Source organism: Staurois parvus, unplaced genomic scaffold (genome assembly GCF_062004578.1).
Source record: "Staurois parvus isolate SC_StPar_1 unplaced genomic scaffold, SC_StPar_1.0 ptg001044l, whole genome shotgun sequence".
Classification (NCBI taxonomy): Eukaryota; Metazoa; Chordata; class Amphibia; order Anura; family Ranidae; genus Staurois; species Staurois parvus.
In genome coordinates, this window is record NW_028318840.1 from 506,070 (window position 1) to 529,254 (window position 23,185).

At 46.0% G+C, this 23,185-nt stretch overlaps 1 long non-coding RNA gene across 1 annotated transcript in view; it reads right to left on the reverse strand.

Moving 5' to 3' along the window:
- LOC149440954 (uncharacterized) overlaps nt 1-16,363 on the reverse strand; it is a 40,389-nt gene extending 24,026 nt beyond the window's left edge. Inside the window, exon 1 of the long non-coding RNA XR_016307460.1 lies at nt 16,040-16,363. This is a non-coding gene — a long non-coding RNA (uncharacterized LOC149440954). The remainder of the gene's footprint in view (nt 1-16,039) is intronic.
- Nucleotides 16,364-23,185: the final 6,822 nt, after the last annotated feature.

Here is a 23,185-nt window from a genome sequence, read left to right on the forward strand (position 1 = left end):
ACTGCGGACACAGTACAGGAGATGACCAGAGACTGCGGACATAGTACGGGAGATGACCAGAGACTGCGGACACAGTACAGGAGATGACCAGAGACTGCGGACACAGTACGGGAGATGACCAGAGACTGCGGACACAGTACAGGAGATGACCAGAGACTGCGGACATAGTACAGGAGATGACCAGAGACTACAGACGAAGTACGGGAGATGACCAGAGACTACAGACACAGTACAGGAGATGACCAGAGACTGCGGACACAGTACAGGAGATGACCAGAGACTGCGGACATAGTACAGGAGATGACCAGAGACTGCGGACACAGTACAGGAGATGACCAGGGACTGCGGACACAGTACAGGGGATGACCAGAGACTGCGGACATAGTACAGGAGATGACCAGAGACTGCGGACACAGTACAGGAGATGACCAGAGACTGCGGACACAGTACAGGGGATGACCAGAGACTGCGGACATAGTACAGGAGATGACCAGAGACTGCGGACATAGTACAGGAGATGACCAGAGACTGCGGACATAGTACAGGAGATGACCAGAGACTGCGGACATAGTACAGGAGATGACCAGAGACTGCGGACATAGTACAGGAGATGACCAGAGACTGCGGACACAGTACAGGAGATGACCAGGGACTGCGGACACAGTACAGGAGATGACCAGGGACTGCGGACACAGTACAGGAGATGACCAGAGACTGCGGACACAGTACAGGAGATGACCAGGGACTGCGGACATAGTGCAGGAGATGACCAGAGACTGCGGACACAGTACAGGAGATGACCAGAGACTGCGGATACAGTACAGGGGATGACCAGAGACTGCGGACACAGTACAGGAGATGACCAAAGACTGCGGATCTTTGGGGAGGGAGGGGGAGCGGGTACCAGAATTTGACAGGTACCCGCTCCCACATCCGCGGAGTTGTCCTTCCTCCCCATCTTCTGGGACAGGTGACAGGTTCCAGAAGACTGCCGGACCATTCACAAAGCGCAGCGCTTCTCGCGATTGCGCAGTGGGCACCCAGCTGTCACAGCCGGGTGCCCACACTAAAGATGCCGGCGCCAGGAGAGAAGACCGTACAGCACTGGACCGAGGAACAGGTAAGGCTCTGCTGCAGAGAAGAGCCCAGCGGCCGGCCCGGTATTCTGACACAGCGGCAGCAATACCGGACTGGCTGCTCCATATTCGCTCCATAAGATGCACAGACATTTTTCCCCATTTTTTTTGGGGGGGGGGGGGGGGAAGTGCGTCTTCTGGATCTAAAAATATAGTGTGTATATATATATATATATATATATATATATATATATATATATATACACACACACATACTGTATATACACATACACACCCACTTGCTCTCCAGAACATTTACCCCCCTTCATGATTGGGCCATTGTACGATTTTAAAGTCGGATGACACGCCGATTTGAGGTGCGATTTGTAAGACATCTGACACAGATGTCTATGCAAATCGCACCAACAGTAGTGTATGTACTTTAGAAATTGATAAGGTTCCGACCAAGCTGGAACCGCACCAATATCACTAATTGCGGACAATAGGGTGTGACTTGCCATGCGATTTGCAAGTCATACGGCATGCAAATCGCATGCCAAGTCGCACCCAGTGTGTCCGGGGTCCTAACTGATATATGCAAATTAAAAAAAAAAAAAAACCGAATAAATGCAAATGTAACAATGCTACTTTGTAATTGTCTTTTTGGTAAGGTAACAATGTTTATAAACACTGTATCTTGTTTTGACAGCTTCTACAGCTGCTGTATTTACACAGCAACTTCTGGCTGTCATTTTGACAGCCGGGAATTGATGGAAAGCATGAAGGCTCCCTGCATGCTCTCAGCAAGGTAGCTGGCAGAAATCGGTAAGCTCACAATGCATACTTGCGATTGGGAGCTTTCCCGTTGTGACCAATGTGACAGCCAATCACAGCATTGATATGAACTGAAGGGTTAAAGTCAGAGTTTAATATTGCTTTATTGGATGAGGAAGGAATTTTTTTTCCCTGGATCTGCTGCTGTGGGTTTAGAGTTTGTTGAACTCAATGGACTTTTGTTTTTTAATTTTTATTTGAACCAAACTATGTAATATTGGCAGATGTGTATGCATTAGTCAGTGGTATCATATGATTATTATAGCTTCAACCAGGGGCGAACTGACAACTCATGGGGCCCCCTACTGACCCCGGGCCCTCGGGCAGTGCCCGAGTATTTGAATGGTCAGTTCGACCCTGCCCCCGTCTCTGCATTGCTGGGTGGGATGTCGCCATCCTTCCAGGAAAATCCCTGGGGAGTGCTGAGCAGACAAAATCTGGTCAGAAGACACTCCAGTCCATCGTAAGAGAATCTTCTTTCCACTGCTTTGTATTCCCAGGATCTAGTCAGAAGGAGTTGGATGTCATGTTTGTCATTTTTGTTCCATTCTCAATTGGCAAATTTGAATTCTCAGACAACATCCATCCATCCGCACAATTATCCATTTATCCATTCACCCATCTCTCTCCAATCCATCCATCCATCCTTCCTTTTCTCCCTCCTATCTCCCCAATCCATCCATCCATTCCTCCCTCCCCCTCTCCATCCCCCTCTCTATCCATCCATTTGCACATCCATCCACACATCTATTTGCATATTCCTCCATCTATGTATCTATCCCTCCCACCTCTTCATCCATCCCTCCCTCCCTCCATCTATTGCTCCATATTCACATTCTCCCTCCCTCCTTCCTTTCATCCATCTTTTCCTCATCCATCCATCCAACCATCTATCTATCATCCCTTTCCTCTCCCTTATTCCATCCATATCTCCATTTCTCCCTCCATCCCACCATTTCTCCATTCATCCCACCATTTCTCCATTCATCCCTCTGTCCATGCCTCCATTCTTCTGTCCATCCCTCCCTTTCTCTATCCAGCTCTCCATCCCTCTCTCCATCTATCCATTGGCATATCCATCCACACATTTATCCGCAGATCCCACCATCTATTTATCCACCCATCCTTCCTTCCTCTCTTCATCCATCCCTCCCTCCCTCCCTCCATCCACACATCCATCCCTCCCTCCATCCATCCTTCCCCCATCCATCCTTTTATCCTCCACTTCTTCTATCCATCCATCCCTCCCTCCATCTCTTACACCATATTTACATTCATCTCTCCCTCTCTTCCTTCTCCCTCCCTTCCTCTGTCTCTCCCTCCATCCATCATCTCTTTCCCCTCCCTTATTTCATCCATATCTCCATTTCCCCCTCCATCCCACCATTTCTCCATTCATCCCTCCATTTCTCCTTCTCTCCATGCCTCCATCCCTCTGTCCATCTATCCCTCCCTTTCTCTATCCAGCTATCCCTCCCTCTCTCCATCTCTCCCTTTCTCTATCCCTCCATCTCTCCCTCCCTCCATCTCTCCCTCCCTCCATCTCTCCCTTTCTCTACCCCTCTCTCCCTTTCTCTATCCCTCCCTCCCTCCTTCCCTCCATCTCTCCCTTTCTCTACCCCTCCCTCCCTCTCTCCCTCCATCTCTCCCTTTCTCTACCCCTCCCTCCCTCTCTCCCTCTCTCCCTCCATCTCTCCCTTTCTCTACCCCTTCCTCCCTTTCTCTACCCCTCCCTCCCGCTCTCCCTCCCTCCCTCTCTCCCTCCCGCTGTCCATCTCTCCCTTTCTCTATCCCTCCCTCCCTTCATCTCTCCCTTTCACTATCCCCCTCTCCATCCCCCTCTACATCTATCCATCTGCACATCATCCACACTTTTATCCACACATCCCTCCATCTTTTAACCCACCCATCCCTCCCTCCTGTCTTCATCCAACCCTCCATCCATGCATCCCTCCCTCCATCCACACATCCATCCCTCCCTTCATCTATTCATTCCTCTCCCTCCATCCCACCATTCATTCAGCCATCCTTCCTTCCATCCATCCATCCATCCCTTTCTCCTCCTATTCTTCTATCTATCCATGCTTCCATCCTTCCATTTCTACCCTCATCCCTTCCTCCATCCATCCATCCACATCTCTATCCACACATCCCTCCATCTTTGAATCCACCCAACCCTCCCTTCTTTTCATCCATCCCTCCCCCATCCACCCCTCTGTCCCTTTCTCCCCTCATCCCTTCCTCCATCCATCCACCCACCCACCCATCCCAAGATTCACTGCAAACCTTGGTAGTAACCTGTTTAGAACACATGTAAACCAATATACATAGAAACCATCTGCAGAGATGAGGACACATTTGGGCTCACAGGCAGCTGGTGGTAAATGACACTGAACTCTGTTTAACAAGTTCTGTGTTCGGTTGTGAAAAAAAATGAACAAATATCTATATTCATCCACAGATCATCCCCCGTGTGTTCTGACACTGATGATGTTCCTCTTTTCTCTACAATAACAGGGAACGGACCTTTATCGTTATGATTTCTCAGGAAAAAATAAAGAAAAAGGTTAAAAATGTTTCTGTTGAGTTGCAATCAATGTCGATGTAAACCCAACGGACATTTAGTTTGCTATAGTCTCAGAGTACTGATACACAATTTTGTTTTTTGTCTGCATTGCTGTTCTGTTAGTAGTCATTTCATTTTAGTATGATACCGAAAATGATTTTGTAGGGAGATATTAAGCAATATATCTCACTGGTGCCAATGCCACCCACAGATATGCCACATTTCATATATATATATATATATATATATATATGATAAAATTATATGAGATATATATATATATATATATAATAAAATGAAAAAAAAATTATATATATATATATATATATATATATATATATATATATATATATATATAATTGTATTTTATTTTTTTTTATATTTAAAACTTTATACAATATATTGATCATGCTAATGTATGGTGGGCTCCATTTTTAGGAGGCATCCCCTGAGACCTATTTTAATAAAGGGTATTTAATATAAGACAATATATCAACATTTCTTATATATCATTACCTTCATTATATGACATCACAAGAGGGATGGAGGGCCACTAGAGGGAAGAGAGAAAAGAAAGTGAACCCCCCCCCCCCCCTCCGCAATCTGTCTCCATTTTTCCTGGGACATCTTTTGTTTTATAGATCCTGTGCTATGTTCCATATCCATATAAATGAAGAGCGCGTAGATCCTGAGGAAGCACTGGATGTATGCGAAACGCGTCGATTCACTAAGTGCTACAGTTGCACTATTGTGATCACAATTCTTGGGATATGGATTATATTTTAACTATATGATGTGTCTTATCGTATAATTAAGCCTGTATGTATTTTTATACTTTGTAGTGACGCCTACCGTAATGTATCCCCCTGCCCCAGTCTTCTATGTTGGAGGTCTGCTGTATTTCTGTAGTCTCAATGGACAGTGCTCAGAATAAATGAGTACACCCCAACAGATTTGTTAGAAATCCTTTACTTTCCTTTCAGAATCCATGGGACTATGGGACGCTATACTACAAAATACTCCCCCAAATGCCGGCCATTGATTGCAAACAAGATTTGTTAATTTGCACATTCAAAAAAAGTATGTTTCCTAACAAATTCATTCAAGACCATGTTGCAAAAATGACTACATCCCCAATGGAAGTCTTAGGAACAAAGCTAAATTTTAGAAGACAACATCCTAATTAACAAGAATTCAACTACAGGTGAATAAACAGATATCCAGCAGACAGGTGATTATAAAAGGGCGTTACTTAACTAAGAAAACCCCTCCCATTTCATGGTGGCAGCAATGGCACCACATGGAAGAGAAATGTCACAAGGCCTGAGAAAGAAAATGATTTCTTTACCCAAGAAAGGTGAAGGCTACAAGAAGATCAGCAAAGCTTTACTTATCAGTCAGAATACTGTAGCAAAAGTGATACAATTAGTTAACAAAGATGGAACAGAAACCATCTCACAGAGACGTCCAGGCCGTCCATGGAAGTTAACACCTCAACAGGAGTGTCTTCTGATGAGAAGGGTTGAAGAAAATCGCCATGCAAGTTCACTGCAGTTAGCTAAAGAGGTAGAAGCCAAACTAAAGCGATTGTTTCCCGTGACACAATACGGCGTACACTGCAGAGAAATGGCATGCATGGGTGTCATCCAAAAGGAAGACTCTCCTAAGGCCCATGCACAAAAAAGCCCACCTAAAATTTGCCAGGGCCCATGCTGGAAAAAAGAAGACTACTGGGACTCTGTACTCTGGAGTGATGAGATCAAGATACATTTTTTTGGAACTGATGTCTTCAAAACTGTGTGGCATCGCAAAGGTGAGGAGTACAAAGAAAAATACAAGGTGCCTACAGTGAAACATGGTGGTGGCAGTGTCCTTCTGTTGGGCTGCATGAGTACTGCCGGTGTCGGGGAGCTGCATTTCATTGATGGTGTCATGAATTCACAGATATGCTGCTCTATAGTGAAAGAGAACATGTTCCCATCACTCTGTGCCCTCGGTCGTTGGTACTTTTCTAACATTACAATGATCCAAAACACACATCTAAGGCCACTGTTGCATTTCTGAAGAAGAACCGGGTGAAAGTGATTCAGTGGCCAAGTATGTCTCCTGATCTGAACCCAATCCAAAACCTATGGGGAATTCTGAAGAGACAAGTTGAGCATCACTCTCCATCCAGCATCCAGGCTCTAAAAGAGGTCGTTCTTGAAGAATGGAAAAAGATTGATGTTGCAATTTGTCACCAACTTGTTCATTCCATGCCTAGAAGACTTGGTGCCGTCCTTACAAATCATGGAGGTCATACAAAATACTAGATGTAGTCGTTTTTGTTGTGGGGTGGATTCATTTTTGCATCAACTAATTTCAGTGAAACCGAAGATTTTGCAATCTAAGTTCTATTATTAACCTTACTTGCATGTAATGAGCTGAACAAATTTCCTATAAAATTCAGTTTTGTCAAAATTTTGGAAATTGTTCTTGTGTTCATTGAGATATTGATTCAAATCTTACTTTTTAAAAGGGGTGTACTCATTTATGCCAAGTACTGTATATTTGGGAGATAATGTCCAATTTTAGAGACCTAGCCACAATACACACACATAGAATACGGTATAAAAAAAAAAAAGTCGTTCATTTATCTTCGCTGGCTAGAGCCTGGAAGAGTCTCTCTTGCGCAAAACTGTCACTGAACTTTCTTGATTATGAGAAGCCGCACTGTGAACTTTCGGCGTAAGGGACTTTACATGGAAAAATCAAGCATTGCAATTACTGAGAGCGGCATGTTTCAGGCCCGGCGCCCCGCTTATCCCCACCGGCCAATAGGGACGAGTGGCTTCAAAGTCAACGCAGCCTCCAGTTTAAAGGCTGCCAATTGAAGAACTGTAATCTTGTAAAAGCAACATGCATAATTATTAGAGACATCATTTGCAATGGAAATTAAGTACAATTGAAGACTTGCACAATTGTATCCAATTTGTTACTCAACAACAGTTATATTGTTACTCTATTAGGGGATTTTGATACCGCTTCTAATATAGAGTCCATACAACTTTTATTCTGTGTTGAGCCCCGATGGAGGGTGTTTTTGCCCCTGAAATGCCTTAACAACGCCCAAGCTCTAATGTGTATTAGGTTGTGCGTTAATTTGTACTGTGCAAAGGCAGCCCATTTATTTGAATGTTTTTTTTTTTTTTTTTTTTAAACATAAATCACCAGTGCCAAAATTAAACAAATTGAATATACAAATAAATGCTGCTGCTCATCAGTGCAAACCCACACCAAAATATATACAAAACATAAAAACAGCACAAAAATAAATAAATAATAATAATTATATTAAATACCACTCCAAAAAATATATAATAACATTATATATAAAATTATAAGTCCCACTCCAAGTAAGTGAAAAAAATAATTATATAATAAAAATGATAAAAAACATAAAACTTTTTTGAAAGTTTTCTTTCCAAAGAAATAAAATGTGCTTCCACCAAAAATAGTGCTCAAAAAAATATACCGCACTCACCTGATATTGGTGAAAAAACGCCTTTAGGTTTTTTTGGGATCCTAGACCCAGTCAGTAAGCCTCCAGATCTCCACTCCAAACCAGAATATAGCCAACCTCCGGGATCATCAGACTCCACTCTCCAAGAACACTCAGAGCATTGTAGGGAACGCTATATATTTGTTTTTTCCATACAATGCTGTCAGGGATTCTGGTTTAGAGTGGAGATCTGGAGGCTTACTGACTGGGTCTAGAATCCCAAAAAACCTAGAGGCGTTTTTTCACCAATATCTGGTGAGTGCAGTATATTTTGTTGAGCACTATTTTTGGTGGAAGCACATTTTGTTTCTTTGGAAAGAGGACTTTAAGAATTTTTTATGGTTTTTTATTATTTTTATTATATAATTAATTTTTTCACTTACTTGGAGTGGGACTTATAATTTTATATATCATTTTATTATATTATATTTTTTTGGAGTGGTATTTAATATAATTATATATATATTTTTTTTTTTGCGCTGTTTTTATGTTTTGTATAATTTATTTGAATGGGCTGCCTAATGCAACCAAATGCTGATTCTAATATAGATAGGTGAGGTCATCTAAGATTTATTCTGTATTGAGTCCTGATGAAGGAGAAATGTTTTTTTTTTTTTTAAACCATATTCTTTCTCCTTCGTCAGGGCTCAATACAGAATAAATCTTAGACGACCTCACCTATCTATATTAGAATCGACATTTTGTTGCATTAGGCAGCCCATTCAAATAAACGGGCTACCTTTGCACAGTGCAAATTAGCGCACAACCTAATACACATTAGAGCTTGTGTCGGAGCGAGGAGCCAGACACACAAGGAGGTGCAATTAAAGGTAGGTTTATTGTACAAAAACAAGACAGAGTCTATGTAAGTCCAACAGCAACAGTGGGTGACTTGGTAGGACAGAAGCCAGGAAGGATGGTTGCCAGAGCCGGGGTCAGAAGCCAGTAAGGATGGTCGCCAGAGCCGGGGTCAGAAGCCAGGAAGGATGGTCGCCAGAGCCGGGGTCAGAAACCAGGAAGGATGATCGCCAGAGCCGGGATCAGGAGCCAGGAAGGATGATCGCCAGAGCCGGGGTCAGAAGCCAGGAAGGATGGTCGCCAGAGCCGGGGTCAGAAGCCAGGAAGGATGGTCGCCAGAGCCGGGGTCAGAAGCCAGGAAGGATGGTCGCCAGAGCCGGGGTCAGAAGCCAGGAAGGATGATCGCCAGAGCCGGGGTCAGAAGCCAGGAAGGATGATCGCCAGAGCCGGGGGTCAGAAGCCAGGAAGGATGGTCGCCAGAGCCGGGGTCAGAAGCCAGGAAGGATGATCGCCAGAGCCGGGGTCAGAAGCCAGGATGGATGGTCGCCAGAGCCAGGGTCAGAAGCCAGGAAGGATGGTCGCCAGAGCCGGGATCAGGAGCCAGGAAGAATGGTCGCCAGAGCCGGGATGAGGAGCCAGGAAGAATGGTCGCCAGAGCCGGGATCAGGAGCCAGGAAGAATGGTCGCCAGAGCCGGGATGAGGAGCCAGGAAGAATGGTCGCCAGAGCCTGGATCAGGAGCCAGGAAGAGTCGTCACCAGAGCCGGGATCAGGAGCCAGGAAGAATCGTCACCAGAGCCGGGATCAGGAGCCAGGAAGAATGGTCTCCAGAGCCGGGATGAGGAGCCAGGAAGAATGGTCGCCAGAGCCGGGATCAGGAGCCAGGAAGAATGGTCGCCAGAGCCGGGATCAGGAGCCAGGAAGAGTCGTCACCAGAGCCGGGATCAGAAGCCAGGAAGGATGTCGCCAGAGCCGGGGTCAGAAGCCAGGAAGGATGATCGCCAGAGCCAGGGTCAGAAGCCAGGAAGGATGGTCGCCAGAGCCGGGGTCAGAAGCCAGGAAGGATGACACCAGAGCAGGGGTCAGAAGCCAGGAAGAATGGTCGCCAGAGCCGAGGTCAGAAGCCAGGAAGAATGGTCGCCAGAGCCGAGGTCAGAAGCCAGGAAGGAGTCTTGCCAAAGCCGAGTCGGTATCCAGGAGAGCAATGAGAACTAAACAGGAGCTTGTTGCTGTGCAACAGACAGGACACGAATGCAATGGACAGCTACAAACAGCAGACTTATATGTGATAAGCCGCCACCTCCTGGGGGAGGAGCCGCAGAGGCTGAAAGCATAAAGGATCCCACAATGCTTTGCAGACACCTAAGATGGATGCCAGCACATGGAGCAGCACAAGCCCTGAGGAAAGGTAGGACCTTGACAGCTTGTGTGTTAACGCGTTTCAGGGGCAAAAACACCCTCCATCGGGGCTCAACACAGAATAAAAGTTGTATGGACTCTATATTAGAAGCGGTATCAAACTCCCCTAATAGAGTAACAATATAACTGTTGTTGAGTAGCAAATTGGATACAATTGTGCAAGTCTTCAATTGTACTTAATTTCCATTGCAAATGATGTCTCTAATAATTATGCATGTTGCTTTTACAAGATTACAGTTCTTCAATTGGCAGCCTTTAAACTGGAGGCTGCGTGACTTTGAAGCCACTCGTCCTCATTGGCCGGTGGGGATAAGCGGGGCGCCGGGCCTGACACATGCCGCTCTCAGTAATTGCAATGCTTGACTTTCCATGTAAAGTCCCTTACGCCGAAAGTTCACAGTGCGGCTTCTCATAATCAAGAAAGTTCAGTGACAGTTTTGCGCAAGACAGACTCTTCCAGGCTCTAGCCAGCGAAGATAAATGAACGCCTTTTTTTTTTTATTATCCTCGAGCTTTCCGTTTAATGCCGCTGTCACGTCACATTTGATGCATGGCTAAACGATGGCACGAGTAAACACCTAAGTGAGGCCTGGCAAGAAAGGGTCGCCATCCTTACGGAAAGCAGGTATTAAATCCATCCGCGGGTGAGTTTTGACGGACGGAGAGGGGTGACAGTGAATTATGTCATGTCACTCCTTGACACGATGCGTCACACCTGGGCGGAATGACATTGAGACTCTATGAATTACTTTAATCAAATTAAACTTCTGTACGAGGGTGTCAAAAATTGCTTCTTGTTATGTTGCGGCTTTGTCACCGCCAGTTATTACACAAATTGTCCTCAGAGAGTTTTTTGATCCTGGAGTGGAAATTCATTTTCGAAGAGTTTGCGGTTTGTTAAAGGGCAAGTTCGAGCAAATGGCCAGACGCAAGCATGTACTGTATGGACCAATTGCTTTATGCGCCAAAAGATTTGCATAGTGCTTAAGGTGTCAGTAAATCCACAACATTAACCACTTAACTAATTGCCCGTCATCCTATAGCAGAAATTCTGCTACAGGGCTGTGCAAACTCACGTATATATATTTATGATTTGCATTTCCGGGTAGGGGGCACATGCCCGCGCGGTGCCACCCAAGCGCTGTCATTGGTGGCTATGGATGTAATTCACCAGGTCCCGACCGGAGATTCTCCACCGGCATCCGGCGATTGCTGAGTAACACTGACAGGGGAGAGGCCTGTGTGTAAACAACACGGGTCTCTCTCCTGCCAGCAGTAACATGCTGCTGTGTATTTCTCTGCACAGCAGAGAAATACACAGCAGCATGTTTCCCAAGTAAAACACACACACAGCACATGCAGTAAAACAGCACACAGTTAACCCTTTGATTGCCCCAGATGTTAACCCCTTCCTGCCCAGTGCCATTAGTACAGTGTCAGTGCTTTTTATTAGCACTGATCCCTGTATTAGTGTCACTGGGGATGACAATGGTAGTTAGTCAGTTCCCCCCCAGTGTCAGAATGCCCGGTATAAGTCGCTCATCACCGCCATTACTAGTATTAAAAAAATCCAGTATATATACCGCCATTTGTAGACGCTATAACTTTCCCATAAACCAATTAATTTACACGTATTGGGAATTTTTTTCAGCAAAGACATGGAGCAGAATACATTTTGGCCTAAATTTATGAAATTTGATTTTTTAAATTTGTTTACTGGATATGTTTTATAGCATAAAGCCAAAAATATTGTTTTTTTTTTTCCCCAAAATTGTCAATCTTTTTTTATTTAACCACTTGGCGCCGGCGTCTCCCGGCCCTTTAGGGTTTCAGAAGCCGGGAGGCGGGGAGGGGCTTTAGGGTCATGTGACTGTCGTGATTCACTGTCACGGCGGTCACATGATCGGGAAAGATCCCGATCAAAAGAGGAGACTGGGACCATTCCGTGAGTACAGGACGTGTGCTGGGAGCGTGCAGGGCAGGGGCGGACTGACCATTTGGAAACTCGGGCACTGCCCGGGGGCCCGGGGTCAGTAGGGGGCCCCATGAGATGCCCCTGGTACCTTTTTCATAGGCTTTTTTGAGTTTGGGCAAGGACACAGGGGCTCCATGATCCCCTATTAGCCGGGGGCCCCATGAGTTGTCAGTCCGCCCCTGGTCACTTATTACTAATTATCGCTATGCAGTCTTCTGTAACTCCTCCAGGAAAGGCACCGTGGCATTTAACCCCTTCACGCCGGCCGAACGCAAATGTGCGGCCTCCCGGCGTCTGGGCCTAGATGCCGAGCGGCCGCACATTTGCGTTCATGTAACAAAAAACATATGTGCTGAGAGCGCACGCCCTGCATGCTCCCAGCACACATGTGAGGTACTCATGGAAAGGTCCCCGTCCGCTCTTTCGATCGGGACCTCTCAGCACATGTTTTTTTTTTAATTGCACGTAAATGTGCGGCCGCTCGGCGTCAAGGCCCAGACACCAAGAGGCTGCACTTTTGCCGTGCGCTCGGCGTGAAGAGGTTAAAGTGTAAAAAAGAAAAAATGCGAGGTGATCAGATGTCACTGAAAAAAAGCTCTATTTGTGGTACAAAGAGGACGTAAATTTCATTTGAGTGCAGCGTTGCATGACAGCGCAATTGTCAGTTAAAGTAACGCAGCGCCGTATCGCAACAAATGACCTGGTCAGGAAGGGAGAGAAATCCTCTGGAGGGCAAGGGGTTAAAATAATTGCAGTGCCGTCATCCACGTACAGAAAGAGAAGGAAGAATTGTAAATTAAAACTTATGACCCCCACCCCACAACAGATCTGGCTGCACAGTATATAGAGAATGTCCATCAAGTTCAACCTGTCAGCTCTGGGCCATTGGAAGGAAACTGTGCAGATGTTGCCAGCTTTGCCACTCAGGATGAAAACAATTCCTTCTTGACCTCGGGGGTCATTTGGCTCCATTCCCTTCATCAAAACATTCCTCCCTTAGCCAAGTAATGACAGGAGCCAGACAGAAAAAAATAATGTTAACACTGAAGGAATTCATAGAGATATGGCAGCTCAAGGAACCTTCCTGGTAGATGAAAACCCACTCCATAAAATTACTTATCAGCTTTAACACCTTCATGTCATTTCAAAAGTCATTTTCAATATTCTAAAATCTGCAGCTTTCAAGAGAACCGAGTGATCCTGCCATGATAGTCCATGTTCAGGAACTTCCTGTTATAAAGTGACAACACCCTGGCCCCATCTCTTAATTGTTCCCCTGCGCTTTCATCATGTTACACGTTACTTAAAAAGAAAGTGCAGCGCTAAAACAAATGCAGATCCATATTAGTAAAACGTATACAAATTCAAGTCCATAATCCAGCTGAACATAAAATCATGAATTGATAAGATCATAATATCATAATATCTTAAAATATGTCATCCTACCTGTTACAACGCTCTTTCAGCGTTACCTATAATGCTACCACCTCCCCCTCACTCCCCCTCTCTGTTGGGGTCCCTCAAGGCTCTGTCCTCGGGCCCCTTCTCTTCTCCATCTACACCTCCTCCCTTGGCCAACTCATACACTCTCACGGCTTCAACTACCACCTCTATGCCGACGACACACAAATCTATCTCTCAACCCCCCACCTCACCCCCTCAGTCTCCGCCCGAATCACACACCTACTGAGCGACATATCAGACTGGATGTCGCTCCACTTCCTTAAACTGAACCTCTCCAAAACCGAGTTTCTTGTCTTCCCCCCAGCCCGGACACCACCCCCCATTGACTTCTCCATCACATCCAACAACGCCACCATCAAACCCGCCCCGCAGGCCAGAGTACTTGGTGTCATTCTGGACTCCAACCTATCCTTCCAGCCCCAAGTCCAATCTTTAACAAGCTCATGCAGACTCCACCTCCGCAACATCGCCAAGATAGACTCCTTCCTTACCGCAGACACCACTAAACTACTCGTACACTCCCTCATCATATCACGACTCGACTACTGCAACTCCCTCCTCACTGGCCTGCCTCGCCACAGGCTATCCCCGCTTCAGTCGATCCTGAATACGGCTGCCAGACTCATTCACCTTTCCAACCGCTCCATCTCCGCCACCCCCCTCTGCCAATCCCTCCACTGGCTTCCGATTGCACAACGGATCAAAATCAAAATCCTAACACTAACGTACAAAGCTGTCCACCATACTGCCCCGAACTACATCACCGACCTAATATCCAAGTACCACCCAACACGCACACTCCGCTCCTCACAAGACCTCCTTCTCTCTAGTTCCCTGGTCTCCTCCTCCCATGCCCGCCTCCAGGACTTCTCCAGGGTGTCACCCATCCTCTGGAACTCCCTGCCCCAACCCATCAGATTATCACCTACTCTCCTCTCCTTTAGGCGCACCCTGAAAACCCATCTCTTCAGGGAAGCCTACCCCACCCCCTGCTAACTTGCCGACCTCCTCCACTCTTCCTACCACTCCATCCCCCACAGCTATCTCCTCCTGTACCACCATCCCCTCCCTCCTAGATTGTAAGCTCGAAAGAACAGGGCCCTCGATCCCCTCATGTTTTGCATTGTATTGGTATTGTTCTGTCACATGTTCTGTCCCCCTCTGTAATGTACAGCGCTGAGCGAACTATTGGCGCTTTATAAATACTGTATAATAATAATAAGTGTTGGGGGGGGGGGGGGATGAAGGTAGAGAGAGAAGGATGTATGCACTGGTCTCTGAAGTATACCTACACTGTGTTTATCAATAGAAACACACAGCCCCATAGCCTAAGATGGCAAGGCACTCCCCTGTTCTTCCCCCCTTCCTTCTCCAAGCTAACAGATTGACTACAGACTACACTGTCCACTGCTAACACTTTCATGTGGAAGCTCAGGGAAGCAGCACCGAGAAAGCAGGAGCCAGCAGCACTGAAAGTTGTAAACTGCAAGTGCTGAGGTTAGAATGTATGGATGTATGCACTGGTATCTGAAGTACACCTACACTGTGTTTATCAATAGAAACACACAGCCCCATAGCCTAAGATGGCAAGGCACTCCCCTGTTCTTCCCCCCTCCCTTCTCCAAGTTAACAGATTGACTACAGACTACACTGTCCACTGCTATCGCTTTCATGTGGAAGCTCAGGGAAGCAGCACCGGGAAAGAAGGAGCCAGCAGCACTGAAAGTTGTAAACTGCAAGTGCTGAGGTTAGAATGTATGGATGTATGCACTGGTCTCTGAAGTATACCTACACTGTGTTTATCAATAGAAACACACAGCCCCATAGCCTAAGATGGCAAGGCACTCCCCTGTTCTTCCCCCCTTCCTTCTCCAAGCTAACAGATTGACTACAGACTACACTGTCCACTGCTAACGCTTTCATGTGGAAGCTCAGGGAAGCAGCACCGAGAAAGCAGGAGCCAGCAGCACTGAAAATTGTAAACTGCTAGAATTTTAACAAATAATTTACTGGGAAATATTTATTTTATTGTGCTCAGTGAGTCGACCTAAAAAAAAAAAACCACAAGGGTTTGATACTAAGCACTCGCTTGCTACTTGTAAAGATTTCCTTGGCCCAACAGGGGATGTTCATGTTGTGTTTTGTAAAGCACACATATCCCTCTGTAGTCTTTGCATCCTTATGTAAAAAGAAGCATTTTTGTTGTACTCTTTTTATCATCCCTTTAGACCCACCTAGGAAAAAAAAAAGAGACTTGGTTTCCACCAAGGTAGGACAACATCTTTCTTTACTGTATTCTTCAAACCTGTAACTTTGAAAAGAAAAAAAAGAAAAAAGATAAAATCTAAAAATCGGCCAATATCTTACCTGCTGCTTCGGTGTAGAATAGGGGTGAGAACATAGACTACCTTAGACGTGGTTTGCTCTTTTAAATGTTTAAAAACCTTGAAAACGTCTTGAAGGTCTTTTTTTTGCAGCAGGCTGAAGAGCCGGTGCTGGGAGATGACACCTCTGTGGCTTGTAAAATATTCAGAGATGTGTTTCGAGCCGAGAGTTGATTGTTGCTAATCAGCGGGGAGGTTGTTTTGCCGGAGATGTTGATCTGACGAGGTGGAATCATCCTCGGGAGGGCCGGTTTTAACAACCAGATATAGTCAACCATATGCGGAGAAGCCGAGTTTGCAAACATGGCAATCACGATTCCCCCTAAATGATGAAAAATTTCCAGTTTTGCCTAGCACGGGAGACCTGCCATCCAGTTTGCTGACAAAAACAATCTGAACGAACCTGCGCAAATGCGCGGAAATAATGAGTCGAAGAGGAAATAAATCGTCGCCCGTGTTGTACAAATGTTCGAGGCGTCACCGCTAACCCCGTCAACGTCTGTTATATTTTACAAAACTCCTGAGCTATTTTTAATGCTGCATGTGTGTCTCGGTGTGGACCGGAGTCTTTTTCCTTTTTACTTCGTCAGCAAAAATTGTAGATACGTGAAAATTCAGTTTAATGCTTATGGTAAAATCTGAACAATCTGGAACCAGGGGCGGACTGACCATTTGGAAACTCGGGCACTGCCGAGGGCCCAAGGTCAGTAGGGGGCCCCATGAGATGCCCCTGGTACCTTTTTCATAGGCTTTTTTGAGTTTGGACAAGGACACAGGGGCCCCATGGTCCCCTATTGCCCTGGAGCCCCATGAGTTGTCAGTCCGCCCCTGGTTGTAGGTGAGCCCCTGCCCATCTGGGCCCCTCCCAGGCTTCCTGTTCTCCAGCCAGGGGCGGACTGACCATTTGGAAACTCAGGCACTGCCCGAGGGCCCGGGGTCAGTAGGGGGCCCCATGAGATGCCCCTGGTACCTTTTTCATAGGCTTTTTTAAGTTTGGGCAAGGACACAGGGGCCCCATGATCTCCTATTGCCCGGGGGCCCCATGAGTTGTCAGTCCGCCCCTGTCTGGTACTATTGCACTATTGGTCACTTATTACTAATTATCGCTATGCAGCCTTCTGTAAAATCTGAACAATCTGGAACCAGGGGTGGACTGACCATTTGGAAACTCAGGCACTGCCGGAGGGTCCGGGGTCAGTAGGGGGCCCCATGAGATGCCCCTGGTACCTTTTTCATAGGCTTTTTTTGAGTTTGGGCAAGGACACAGGGGCCCCATGATCTCCTATTGCCCTGGGGCCCCATGCATTGTCAGTCCGCCCCTGGTTGTAGGTGAGCCCCTGCCCATCTGGGCCCCTCCCAGGCTTCCTGCTCTCCAGCCAGGGGCGGACTGACCATTTGGAAACTCAGGCACTGCCAGAGGGTCCGGGGTCAGTAGGGGGCCCCATGAGATGCCCCTGGTACCTTTATCATAGGCTTTTTTGAGTTTGGGCAAGGACACAGGGGCCCCATGATCTCCTATTGCCCGGGGGCCCCATGAGTTGTCAGTCCGCCCATCTGGAACTATTGCACTATTGGTCACTTATTACTAATTATCGCTATGCAGCCTTCTCTAACTCCTCCCAGAAAGGCACCATGGTATTTAATCTCCCTAGCGGTCTGATTATGTTAGTATTTCTGTGCTTAAAATGGTACATTATTTTCAATGGAAATATGTCGTTCTTTTATTGTAGGCTGTAATTTTTAGGAATAACTCACTGAAATCTGTCTGAACAAGAGTCTAGTAAACATCCCGGGGATGATAAAACTTGGCACACAAAATCATAGATTATAATATAATAAATAATCATAAAATAATAGTATAATAATAATAAATTTAATTCAATAATATAATCAAACCAAAAACACTGAAGTTTGAAACAGAGCGCCAAGTTCGCACATCGCTGAGCAAAGTCGCAGAATCGTTTTCAGTGTCTGATGAGGAATTTCCCCCACGAATCATTATCACTCAATTCTGCAAGTGGTTCTGATTTACTATCGCTGTTCTCTAGCCGGTCTAAAACCGATTTTGACCTAAAGGGACGCTTTTTGGACGCCATGGACGTTTCTCAGGACAATGCACTCGGGACAAAATGTATTTGAGATGGTTTGATACAGGAATGGAGTACTATGTGATTTTAGTGTATGTCACATTTTGACATTTATGAATTTCCCGCCGGTTCCATCCCACCGTACGTCCCGACGTTGCAGGGAATGGAACCCGGAAGATGGATGCCGGCATTGGCCGGAGGAGATGGCCGGGGACGCTGCAGGGGGGACATCGCGGGAGCGCAGGACAAGGCAAGTTAACTCGAGAAGCACTGCAGAGTATTCCTGAGTGTAGCTTCTGGTACTGAAAGTTAACCCCGAGCTATACTCGGGAATACCGCCGGGGGGGGGTTAAAGCCTCATGCACACAGGACGTTTAAAAACATTTCTCCTCTTGGCAGCAACGTTTTAGCAGAAAAAACGCCTGATACTTGTCAGTGTCTAACACTTTTACAAGCATTTAGGTGCGTTTACAAACGTCAAGCGCTTGGGGGGTTAATTAATTTAATTGGCCAGAATAATTTATTCTGGCCATTTAAATTAATTAACACTCATTGCTTAATGCACCTAGCATTAACAAGCGTTTAGACGTATTTACACACGTCAAGCATTTTTTCAGCCAAAATGCTGTTGGTCCTGGATGTACTGGCCCTGGGTTTTTTTCCTGCTGGTAAACGCTTCCTCTACTAAAAGCGTCTAAAAGTCTATGTGTGTATGGACACCTAGGATAACATTTTAACTCAGGAACCCATGCTAAAGTTAATTTATCAAGGGTGTCTTACATTGGTGGCTAGTGGAAAAAATGTCCATCTTACAGTGGTTTCAAAATGCTCCCCCCTACAGGCAGCTAAAAAGATCATTGGTGTCATGTTGATGGCATCATCAAGTGGCTTTGGCCTCAGAACTATGCAGGCACCATTAGATGGGAGGTAGTCAATCAGCCACAACTGGAGAAAACCCAATGGTTTTCTCCAGCAAGCGCAGGGTTCCACAGAATCCTGGTTATGAATGACTGCCCCCAGAGAATCTCCATGGTCTCCTTGGCTTGTAGTGTATGTTAACAAAAATGTGGATTTTAGTGCCACACCACTTCTGAAAAGTCCAGATCTGACTATGTCAGTATGGGTCAGGGGGTCAACTGAAAGAGTAGTCAACCTCCAGCTACCTGTGAAGTAACCTTAGGGTTCCACAGAACATTGGTAGCGAATGACTACCAAAAAGGATCTCCGTTTTTGGTTGGTGGCATAATGTAATAAAAAATGTGAAATGAAGCACCACACCAGATACGACTCTATGGCACTAAGGGTCGGGGTCAATTGAAGTTGAGTTGTCAATGCGTTTCGGAGGTCCAAAAATGCCCACTGCATCATTGATTCACATACATATAGTATTTTCTTCCAGTGTGATCAGATGATTTGGCAGCTTCCTGATTATGTCAGAATGAAAGATGGTGCATGGGACCTGGTGCAGGGTGTCCATTTGCCCCATTCACACAGAACAAATGCACGTTCACTGAAAGAATGGCTATAAACATTTTTTTTTTATTAATACACCCCTAAAACAGAAACAGTTGGCCAACTAGGATTACATACATATAAGGTGCAGCGCTAAAATAACATAAATATAAACATCTTATTATAGTATAAAATCAAGTGCAAATATCAGATCACACTGAGGTGAAATTGAGTGAATAAAAAGTCCCAAGATAAATGAAGGCCCAACGTGGGGATCCAATAGATTCTAATGAGTGCATGGGGCAGTGTTCCAGTGTACCACACGGTGAATCTGGGGTAAAAAATGCGTACTCACCAGAAGTGCGTCAAAAATACGCATGTGAGATTTATCCTGTTACATCAGGTAGTGGTCATCTACTGCCAAGGTAAGGTCAGGGTCATACACCTTCCAATCGCAACTCGGGGTAGGCACTCCAAGATTCTTAAACGTGTCTCAAACGTGTCACCATCTGGGGTCCCCTTTTTTGAACAGGTTCTGCAAGTGGGGAACAGCTCAGCAGGGAACACACTCCCAGGCAGGCACCCATTTTCCAGGACGAAGGAGCAGAGAGCCAACTAGGATTGCCTCCAGGAGACCAGCAATGGTAGCCCTCATACCTCCCAGAATTTATACTGCTGAGTTCTTTTTCCCCATGTAGACTATGCTCTTTGCATTTCGATGTTTCATTTTCAATTTTGACTGGAGTGTTCCTTTAATAAAAAGAATATTTGGAAGCTACGCCTGTTTATCTCTCCTAATTAACATCCTGGATTTATGTGCCTCTCCAGCAAATGGAGAGATGTTGGCTGACTTGTTTAAAGTAGAAGAAATATGGCTCTATAGCAAGTGAGAGGTATTTTATCTAAAAAGCATGTCATATTATCCAACATAAGTGTGATTTAGTTGTAAATAAGAGCCTTGCTGAGCCTGTCATGTCTGTTTTAATGAATACGTCGTCTTGTCATCTTTTCTTTAGTAATGAGATTGCGGTGGCTCCTTCCTGCTAGGATGCCGCCAGAACACGGCTCTGCGGAGTTATTGAACTTTTGAGAATGGATATGGGGTCCGTTCATTAGCAATGACAGCGGTCTAATGGCATTAAACCCCACTCTCTATTTAATTAATAACCCCAACTATACGTTGTAATGTATATTACAGGTTGTGTAGTGGAAATATCCTGAAAATATCACCGTGGATGATTATGTCATTGTGTTTGCAGTGCACTCGGCCCTGCAGATGGCCCATTCAGTGTAATTATATTTTGTAAAGGTTCTGTATAACTAATGTAATGTGTTGTATGTGTATGAAATGAAACTCTCTGGCCAGGCCTAAGCTCATCTTTCCAAAATCTTAAAGTCAGGTCCAAAAAATTAGGGGCTATTACAGTGTGTTATTAGTCTAATGCAGGGGGTCTGTGACCATTGGGAGTACACAGTGTCCCTGCGTCAATGTGAGTAAACAGTGCCACCGCGTTGGTGTCCATGATAGGATTGTGTCCTATCATTGTCATTGTGCCCCCATCGATGGTGCCATTGACTTGCGCCCCATCATCGGTGTTATTGTCAGGAACCATCGCGACGCTTGGGTCTACACATGCGTAGGTGTCTGTCAAGACATGCAGGCAGTACGGCACTAGGACCCAGGCGCACCCGTCGTCTATGACAGTACTGGGCAGGCACTAGGACCTAGGCTGCACCTGTCAGGTGCAGGGCGGGCTACTTAAACCAGCCCTGCACAGACACTTGTTGCCGAATGGTCTTTCTGCGATTCCTGTTATCTGATACCTGTGTTGTGAGTACTATTGATCCGGATTGTCTGACCTTGCTGCCTTCTCCTATCCTGACCCCTTGGCTGGTCTGACTTTGCTCCTTGATGTTCCCCTTTAGATCTGATCTCCTGTTACTGACCTGGCGTGTGACCCGACCATTCTTTGCCTACTGTTTTGTACTGCACCGACCTCCCGGCTACCGACTCGGCTTGTTTGACTTAGCTCTCGCTCCTCCATCCATCCATCCCTCTAGGACCCCCTGGTCCCCTCACATCAGACTCTCACCCTGCGGGAGCCTCTGGCAGACTCCTCTACCACCGGTAGGGATATCCAGTAGCTGCGACCTGGTCTCGGAGCGCTCCAAGTCCATCCCAACCATCAGGGGCCCTGGTGAACAAGTGCTCCGGAACTTGGACTCCGCGCCCTGGGGAGGCCCTATCAGTGGATTGCTAGAGGTGCTGCCAGGTGGTCCCTTACAGTTATAGTGCCCCATTGCTAGTATCATTGGTCAGAATTGGGCCTCATCTTTTGGTGTTATTGTGCCCAGGGGTGGACTGACAACTCATGGGGCCCCCGGGCAATAAGGGATCATGGGGCCCCCTTGCCCACACTCAAAGCACACCCAAAAAAGCCTATAAAAGGTACTAGGGGCATTTCATGGGGCCCCCTACTGACCCCGGGCCGTCGGGCAGTTCCCGAGTGCTCGAATGGTCAGTCCGCCCCTGATTGTGCCCCATCGTTGGTATCATTAATCGGATGTGTGCCCCATCATTGGAGTCATTGGGAGGAATTCTGTCACATTGCTGGTCATTGGGAGAAATTGTGACCCATTATTAGTGTCAATGGGGAGGTAATTATGCCCCATTGTTGGTGTTAGTGTATGAAATAGTGACCCAAGGGTCAGATAAAAGCAAGGAAAGGGCCGCATCTGGACCCTGAGCTGCAGTTTGGAGACCACTAGTCTAATATATACCCAAACCCACCAAAGTCATTATATATGAAGTTCTATTCACCTCAGCCAAAGTGTTTTGTACTATACACTCCTCCACCCAGCATCCTTTGTGCACAGCCTACCCAGCATCTTTATATGTACTATGCACCTCCCCAACCAGCAGTTTTACTGTATATAAAGTCATTGACTACAGTAGACTTACATGTATTTATGCCCCCTCGACCCAATAGTATGCTTAAATACAACCCCCACCACAGTAGAAACTTTATATGATGTAAATGTAAGCTGTGGTGATTACGCTTTCTCCTGGAACCACAAAACACTTCAAGAAACATTGCTTCAGCTTCGGAGTCATTTGAAGTGGACCTTCACCCATTAAAGGAACTCTTTTTCTCCAGTTTCCTCCCCTCCACACCCACAATAGAAAAATGTTCCACCATTTTCGGTCTAATTTTTTGCGTTGCAGCCCAGCTTCTTCTTCTAGGCAAGAATGACATAAGGACCCCTCCCCTGCCTCCTGAGATGTCTATGTCACACATCCTTGGAGGCATTGTTTTACCGACAAGTGCATGCATGCCATGGGATTCATGTATGTACAGAAACTACGTTGGTCTCTGCCAGATATTTGCAAACTGGCACTCATAAACCAACAGCATGTGTGTGCATGCATGGGAGTTTCCCGAAGGTCTATTCAAAATATAGTACCTCATAGAAACCTACGGCACAACAGCATGCATGTGAAAGATACTTCAGAATGGGAGTAGTAGGACAACAGGAGGAGAATTTAGGCAGGATGAAATTCCTCTTTAACATCAGGAGCCTCCAAAGCC